Source organism: Salvia miltiorrhiza, chromosome 1 (genome assembly GCF_028751815.1).
Source record: "Salvia miltiorrhiza cultivar Shanhuang (shh) chromosome 1, IMPLAD_Smil_shh, whole genome shotgun sequence".
Classification (NCBI taxonomy): Eukaryota; Viridiplantae; Streptophyta; class Magnoliopsida; order Lamiales; family Lamiaceae; genus Salvia; species Salvia miltiorrhiza.
In genome coordinates this window covers 8,363,962-8,371,449 of record NC_080387.1, presented here as the reverse complement: position 1 = coordinate 8,371,449, position 7,488 = coordinate 8,363,962, and the positions used below count along the sequence as shown (strand labels likewise).

At 35.9% G+C, this 7,488-nt stretch overlaps 2 long non-coding RNA genes across 2 annotated transcripts; one reads left to right on the top strand and one right to left on the bottom strand.

Moving 5' to 3' along the window:
• Window positions 1–3,005: 3,005 nt before the first annotated feature.
• Window positions 3,006–6,186, bottom strand: LOC131006494 (uncharacterized). Its single transcript, XR_009095551.1, has 3 exons — window positions 4,795–6,186; window positions 3,797–3,880; window positions 3,006–3,283 (listed from the first exon to the last, which is right to left on the bottom strand). It is a non-coding gene; the product is annotated as an uncharacterized LOC131006494 (long non-coding RNA).
• A 19-nt stretch (window positions 6,187–6,205) lies between these two features.
• Window positions 6,206–6,890, top strand: LOC131006493 (uncharacterized). Its single transcript, XR_009095550.1, has 2 exons — window positions 6,206–6,368; window positions 6,728–6,890. It is a non-coding gene; the product is annotated as an uncharacterized LOC131006493 (long non-coding RNA).
• Window positions 6,891–7,488: the final 598 nt, after the last annotated feature.

The window sequence follows — 7,488 nt, the reverse complement described above, 5'->3', positions numbered from 1 at the left end:
TACAAATTAGAGCATAGATACACATATCCCTAATTTTATTAAACTAACTCATACCAAAATCATCAATTGACATCATATACTCAATTTACTCCCTCCTTAGAATAATGTCTACGTTCCACATAGGCATTAAGTGCAAGGTTCTTGTTTTCATCGTTAGTGGTCCTAACTCAAATTCTAATTTAGAAATCATGTGAGAAACTGTAGTAGCTCTTCCTACAGAAGTGATTACTCTCAACTTGGGACTAGCTCGTTTTGGTTCGAGTTTGAAGGTAACATGCTTCAAACACTTAAAGAATGCAAGGCTCCTGCATTAAACAGGATTCTAACTGGTGCATCCAATATCTTGCCCATACTACCTTAAAGTCCTGCCTTAAACCAGCACTTAAAACTCAAACATCTCTTCATCAGTATCCATCTTCTGATGAGCGAACGTGATAGCTCACAGAGTTCTCAATTATACTCTATAATCGATTTCTTTCCTTGAATCAAACTTCGATAATAAGTCTCTCGCTGCTTACTGTACTCCTCGGTACATATTTCTCAAGAGTAGCCTTGAATTGTTCTCAGGTGTAGTTTACCAGTTGCTCGGGTGTTAAAGTCCTCTGACGTGCCTCTCACTAGTCTTATACATCAAGAGAATCTACTAGGATAACTCAAAAGTTGTAAGAGTTCAACCCTAGAATGACATCAAAACAAATTGTTTCAAGAGACTCAAATGAATGACCAGAGGGTAGAATGAAGTAACTACCAGGTCGAACAAAAATGACCTAGAGTAAGAACCCATCTGGCTTTTCAACCGAAAGTTGAAACACATGGGTTTATAAACCCAAAACACGTCTACTGAGATTTGGATCATGCGGACTGGCCAGGTCCAACATAATCACTCCCCAGTCACACGGGATATACTATCCCGAACTTGGAAATTCTGTGTCTTCTAAACCCTCATAATACTATACATAACAAAACTTAAGTTGATACCAGCAAGCTAAAAGCTTAAACTCAGGGTCCTATGTTCTAGACTCTTGTTTCGAAAGTTCAATATTTTTCGACTCTCCTCTCATGTTGCGGTGGTGGTGGCGGAGTATTATCCCGCCTATCCTTCACATCACACTCTTGATGATATCTTTGAGGCATTTTTTTTTTGAAATCACAAAAGGAAAACTCAACTCGACCAACGCTCTAAGCATCCTCGAAACTCAAGTTCAATTTACTAACTCAACTTTAAGGAAACCTTCACGGTCACCTTAACATTCATCTGTAAGGCAATAAGCACTCACGAAATGCTAACAAAAAGACCACTCTGGTCAACCTAATATATATCCATCAGTAGAATGCCTCTTTTTAGAGGACTTACATAAAGGGGTTATATAAACCCTACAAAAACCATAGTATCTATCGTAATGTCCCTTCTAAACCGACACCATTAATGGTGCTATGTCTCGGTTTGGACTTCCTACGGTAATTGTTACCAGTTAACTCATCTAGTTGCTACTTTAGCACACTAGGAACATCCATCTATTTAACATCAGTAGGGTACTATATTCGCATGCTTATCTATCAGCATGTCAAAAGCTCAAGTATCAATATCTCCTAAGTAAGTTATATACATCGCAATATAATTGAAACTAATCAAAAACAAGGGTGTACTGCTCATACTCTCAAGATCATCCTTAGCTCTAGCCTACATCGGCTTCTCTTCTCATTCTCATCAACTCTAGCCCTCCTTGGCTACTTCTCATCCTTTCAACCCTAGCCTTCCTTGACTCTTTCTCATCCTTTCATAGTCTATGAACATGTGTTTGAAAATCTGCTAGGGTATCTCTGTACCACATATTGTACGCCTCGTCCTCGTATCCGATCTTCCCTGAGTTCGACCTCACAACAGTCCACTTTCGTGCAGTGCCAACAGTCCTGGCCAACCTATAAGGAGAACTTAAAGGTGACTCTAGGAACTAACTCTACTTGGCTCCAGCAACAGAAATAAACAAAACATAACTTAGCAAAACTCCTACTAAGTAGTACTGTTATCTTAAAACTCAAGCTCAAAACATCTAAATTCTCATCTCGTCCCATCTTTACTCAGTAGGGATCTCTCTAAACAATGATATTAGATCCCTTAATCTAAATCATCGTGACTCAGTAAGACAACTCAACAATTTTCTCTCAAAGCCATCTCCAAAGACTATGGCTCATGATACCTCCTCAAGTACCATTAAGGTTGCGTGAGCAAAACTCGCGTCACAAAACAACTCAACATATCGTACAATATCTCATTGCAGCATGCTAATAACTCATCATTAATCATGCCATTATACTCAAGCTCATAACTCAAACTCATAACTCAAACCAACAAGTACTTAAAGCAATTGCTAATTCTCTCAAGCTTTAGCTCTAAGTTCTCATTTCATCCTTCTACTTAGAAAAAAAATCTCTCTTAACAATGACATTAGATTCCTTCATCTAAATCATCGTGACTTATCACAATTGCTCAAACAATTCTCATCACAAAACATCTCAAATACATCACATCATAACTCATAATTATGCATCCTCAATCATATAACATCATATGATATAAACGCTCTCATGATTCATCATGTAACGTCAACATATGCTCTTACAACATAATAACTCATTATTAATCATGTTGTCATCCTCAAACTCAAACTATGCACCTTCAAAGTGTAACATCATAACTCATCATATAACCTCAACATCATGCTCTTCAAAATTTAATGTCAAATAAACTTTGAAATTTTACATACCTCGTTGAGTCTGGTGTGATGGTGCGCTGAGCTCACGGTTGTTAATAACTATTAGTCTAGTGACTCATTCTAGACTAAACTCAAGACTTATAATTCAGAGCTTTCCTTCGCTCTGATACCACTTTGTCACAGCCCGCCCTAACTAAGGATAGTTAAGCCGAGTGATCTACGACTAGGGATGGGGTTAAAGAAGAAGGGGAAGAAAAGGGGCGTCATTTATAGCCGTAAAACTTACTCATCTTAATAAAACTCGTCATTTTTATTCATGAATACTCAATTGAAAAATAGTCTATGAAAGACAGCATAAAACTTAATTAATATCATTAATCAAGTTATACATCATATGAAACCATTCTCTTAAGACTCAAAGTATGACATAACATACTATAACATCAACAACATCTTGCAGCGGAAAGTAGCTAGACATATGTATGAAGACATATTCTAGACAGGTTAACTATTTATTAACAACCCTGGAGACTCCGCTCATTGCAGCACCATCATCACATCAGCTCAACCTGCACATTTAGAAAACATATGCAGGGCTGAGTACAAAAGCACTCAGTGGGCACGTATGCCTAGGTATAAAAATACATGCTTCAAAACTGTAAATTGTCATGCCATCATAAACAGTACAGCAAGGGAGTTTTTCGCTAAAAAGGCCCAAGCTTACTAAGTTCATTTGTGATTCTTAAAGTACGTCTGCAGACTAAGTTCTCTTGTAATCTATCATATCTGGAACTGTGTGCCGGAGAGGTGGCCACCTCTCACGGTCACTTGACCGGCCAACCCGCTAGTTGACTCACGGTCACTGGTGTACACTAGCCCTGGCAGGATAGCTATCAACTGCTCAGGACCCGAATTCGATTGCATCATTGGCAAAGCCAAAGCAGATAGATATCATACTAAAATTTAAACATTTTATGGCAAGACAATACTTGAAATAACTTTAACTCAAAGGTTTTATCATGAAATAACTTGCTTGAACGTAACATTTAAACTCATTTGATATATATGAAAGTAATGCCCACCTGATTGCAGTGTTTTGCTACTTAAGACAATGATTCTCTTTCCTTAGCGCGATAGGTTACTCAGACGCTTTTGTTTATTTGAACCTTTGATAACACGAAAACATGTGTTCGAGTGAATAATAGAAAAGATAACAACAAATGCAGTGAATCACTATTCACTCATTTCTCTAACTACCCATATTTCCTTAAACAACTATATCTAACTCATATACAATCGTTCTTCCTTTATCAAAATATTTCATGTACCTTTGAGGATGTAGGAAATTCCATTTTATATTATTCATTTATTTATCTATTATAAATAAAGAATAATTCTATAAACATAAAACGTTTTCCTTTTCCCCATTTAATAATGCCAATCACCAATATATATATATAAACATCAATAGCTCATTTATAATCTAAAAGTGATATTTTATCAACAATAAAACTTTAAAATCCTTAATAGGAATTATTTTGAATCATTTCCATCTCAACAAAACTGTATAGATTCAACTTCAACTAATAAACTGCTTTTACTCCGAACTCGTATGGAGTCGAATTTTATATCAATAGAAACCTCTTTGAGTCTAGTTTAATTGAAAAAAAAGTATGTTGAAAAACTCCAAGTAGTTTAAGAGATATAGCGATTTTCCCATCGCCTACCAGATTCGGCAGTTTCTGCCAACTGAAAGTCCAGATTTTTGAAAAAATAGAAAACGTTACCTGAATGAGCTCAAATTTTATATGTAGATAGCTAACACATATATCTTCATACAATAAAAATTTTAGAGCTAAATATCAACATATGGTTACTGAAATAATTACCCTAATCATCTGCCTCACGACAGTTTCAGCAGATACTGGCAGTAGACTTCTCAAATTTTAAAAGGGTAGTAAACGAAGTTCAAATAACATGAAACTTTGAACAAATATTCACCACACTCCCATCTATACCCCAGAAATTTCCCATAATATAATAGAAACGGGAATGCATCGAAATAAGGGCGTCAACTTACCCTTGTCCAAGTGAGCACTAATGGAAGTTGTCCGTCGGGGGTTTTCCGGTCGTCGTTCCGCGATGGTGTTTAGCCGCGAAGGTCTACTACTTAGTTTTCCTCGTGCGAGGTAGATCAGGCTACACAACGGTGGTTTCTCGATCCTTTTTCGTCGTAAGGATAGTGAGAAACGAAGGCCGTAAGTTGGCCGGTGGCTAAGTCGGGAATTCGACGTTGGCCGCCGAAGGATATTGCGGCCTTTGGTCAGGAAAATATAGAGAAGGCTTCGGCATTTCGATTGTTGGGTTTGGTAGCCTGAAGATGGAGGAACGAGTACACGTTCTCGGTTCAGAGCCTAGTGGCCGGTCGGCGAAGAAACAGCCCGGCGAAGGGAGCTCACTTGAGCTCTTGCAAGTAAGAAATTTAAAAAAAAATTCTTCTAAACTCTCTCTTGCCTCACACCTCTTGCTGCACTTCTATTTAACAAAGGGAGAAAAAAAAAATACAGTGTTTACAACACTCACAACACTCAACTCACAACCCGTTATACCCCGAGAAAATTTCTATCTAATTTTCTCACACCAAAAGCTTCTAACTAAGCTTTTGTCTCAAACCCTCAAACTCTCGTATTTGAGATTTTACTTCAACTTACTCTTGCTCTCTCTAACAGAAAGAAGTATTTTCTGCTTTGGTGTGTTTTTAAACTGCTGCGAATCCTAGCAATTTATAGGCAAAACTGGAATAGTGTTACTGTAGCAAAGGTTGAAAAAAATCATGTAGCAAAACTGGAATACGTGAAAGTCCAAAGCAGCCAAAATTTTCTGCAAACCACCAACTTTTTTTTGACAAATTGTTAGCACCAACATTTTGACTAACAAGGGAATAGTGTAGGAATTGATGTGTTGGATGAAAAATCGAGACATACGTGTAGTGCCGTGATCTAGTTTCTCCTAGTTCCTGTAATAATTCTCCAATTCTCGTTTAATAAATACTCGTCGTATTTATATAAATTAAATCCTCAATCTTGAGATTTAATACGTGAAAGTCGAAATTAATTCGCGACTTAGTACTAAACATATAAAGCGTGAAATAATAAAATTATTATTAACATAAACTCGAGTTATAATTCTAGCAATTCGATTTAAATAACACGATTTATGAAATCGGTTATAAATCTAAAATTTCTAATACTATTGATTAAATCAATCAACTGGTAATGCAAGGTCTCAAACGTGTAGCTAAACCAATAATTTAATTATTGGTTTGATTCATGATTGAATATTAAATCGCAGCTCTGTATCTCTTATACAGACTTTTGCTGAAATAATATTATCTGAATAAAATAGTCACAATAAATAATTAAAAGAATTTTATAACTAATGCACATGTTTAATCTAATATATATTTAAAAGAGCGGGGCATTACAAAAAATGTGCCCAGGGGAAAATTCGTCAACACCACGAGGGGCTCGACCTCGCTGGCACCAACCGCGAATCGTCGAGCCCCTAGATCCCCAAAGTCTCACCGCCTCTTTGTGATTTCTGGCGACCACGACAGCCATGTCCGCCGATCTGCCACCTCCCTTCCCCCATATGGTATGTATTAAATGTTTGACTATTTTAAATATAGAATGATTATTATTTTAGAAAGAACAAATTTTGGAAAGGTTTTTAACAATGGAAACATAAACCCTAGATTTTTATGTTAATTAATTTTCGGTAGCTGCAAATTATGTAAATATAGAATGGCAATAAACTTTAGAAAGAAATTTTTTTGGAAACAATTTTATCAAAGAAAACTTAAACCCTAGATTTTCATCTATAAATTCATTAGTTTGAATTATTAAAGATGCAGCAGACGCAAGGTAACCTTCTTCTTCTTCTTTTGTTGTCTTTCTTTTCTTTTGCATTAACGCGGCAATACCTCCTTCTTCTTTTTCTTTTTTTTTTTCCAGATTTTTGGTTTAGAGGATTAAGGGATTGCTTACTTCCCTGTTTTGGCGGGTGGCGGCTGGAAATTTTTGTTAGGTAATAGATATATATTTGTACTGTAGAAACTTTTATAACATAAATTAATGAGTTCGATTCTATTGATGGACGCTGCATGCTTTTTTTTCCTATGTTTCTTTATGAAATTCTTAGAGGCTCTTATTGTTCTCTGTCACTGCAATCTTGCTGAGGGTTTGACATGAAATCTGATGTTTGTATCTAATTCTTGAAATCATGAAAGCTTCCAGAAAGTGGGACCTAATGAAGCCTTCTGGATATGAAATTTTTAGGATATAGTATCTAACTCATTTTTCTTGGATGTTTTACTTAATAAACTAATCATCTACGTGAGCTATGTTCTCTAAGTAATCAATTCTTTGAAGTAGTTGATTTTATATGATTTTTCAAAGTTAGAATTCAAATGTATATGATTCTTAAACTTGTGAGTAATGCGATGTTTTGGTTTTCTGAACCTCTTGGATTTTGATTGTGGAACTCAACTTTAGCTATGTGTAATGATTCAAGAATGATTTATTTGACTGAATGTAATCTCTATTAGTATTTTTGTTTTGATAAGGTTTTGTGATATCTGCTCTGATTGATGTTGAAATGAACGGATGTGATTTTGATTTTCAATGGTCAGGAATCTATGGAGAGATTTCTCTAACATGGTTCTTAGAAGATTCCCACTATACCGATTTTCTGAAATTTTGAATTTTGTAAACAA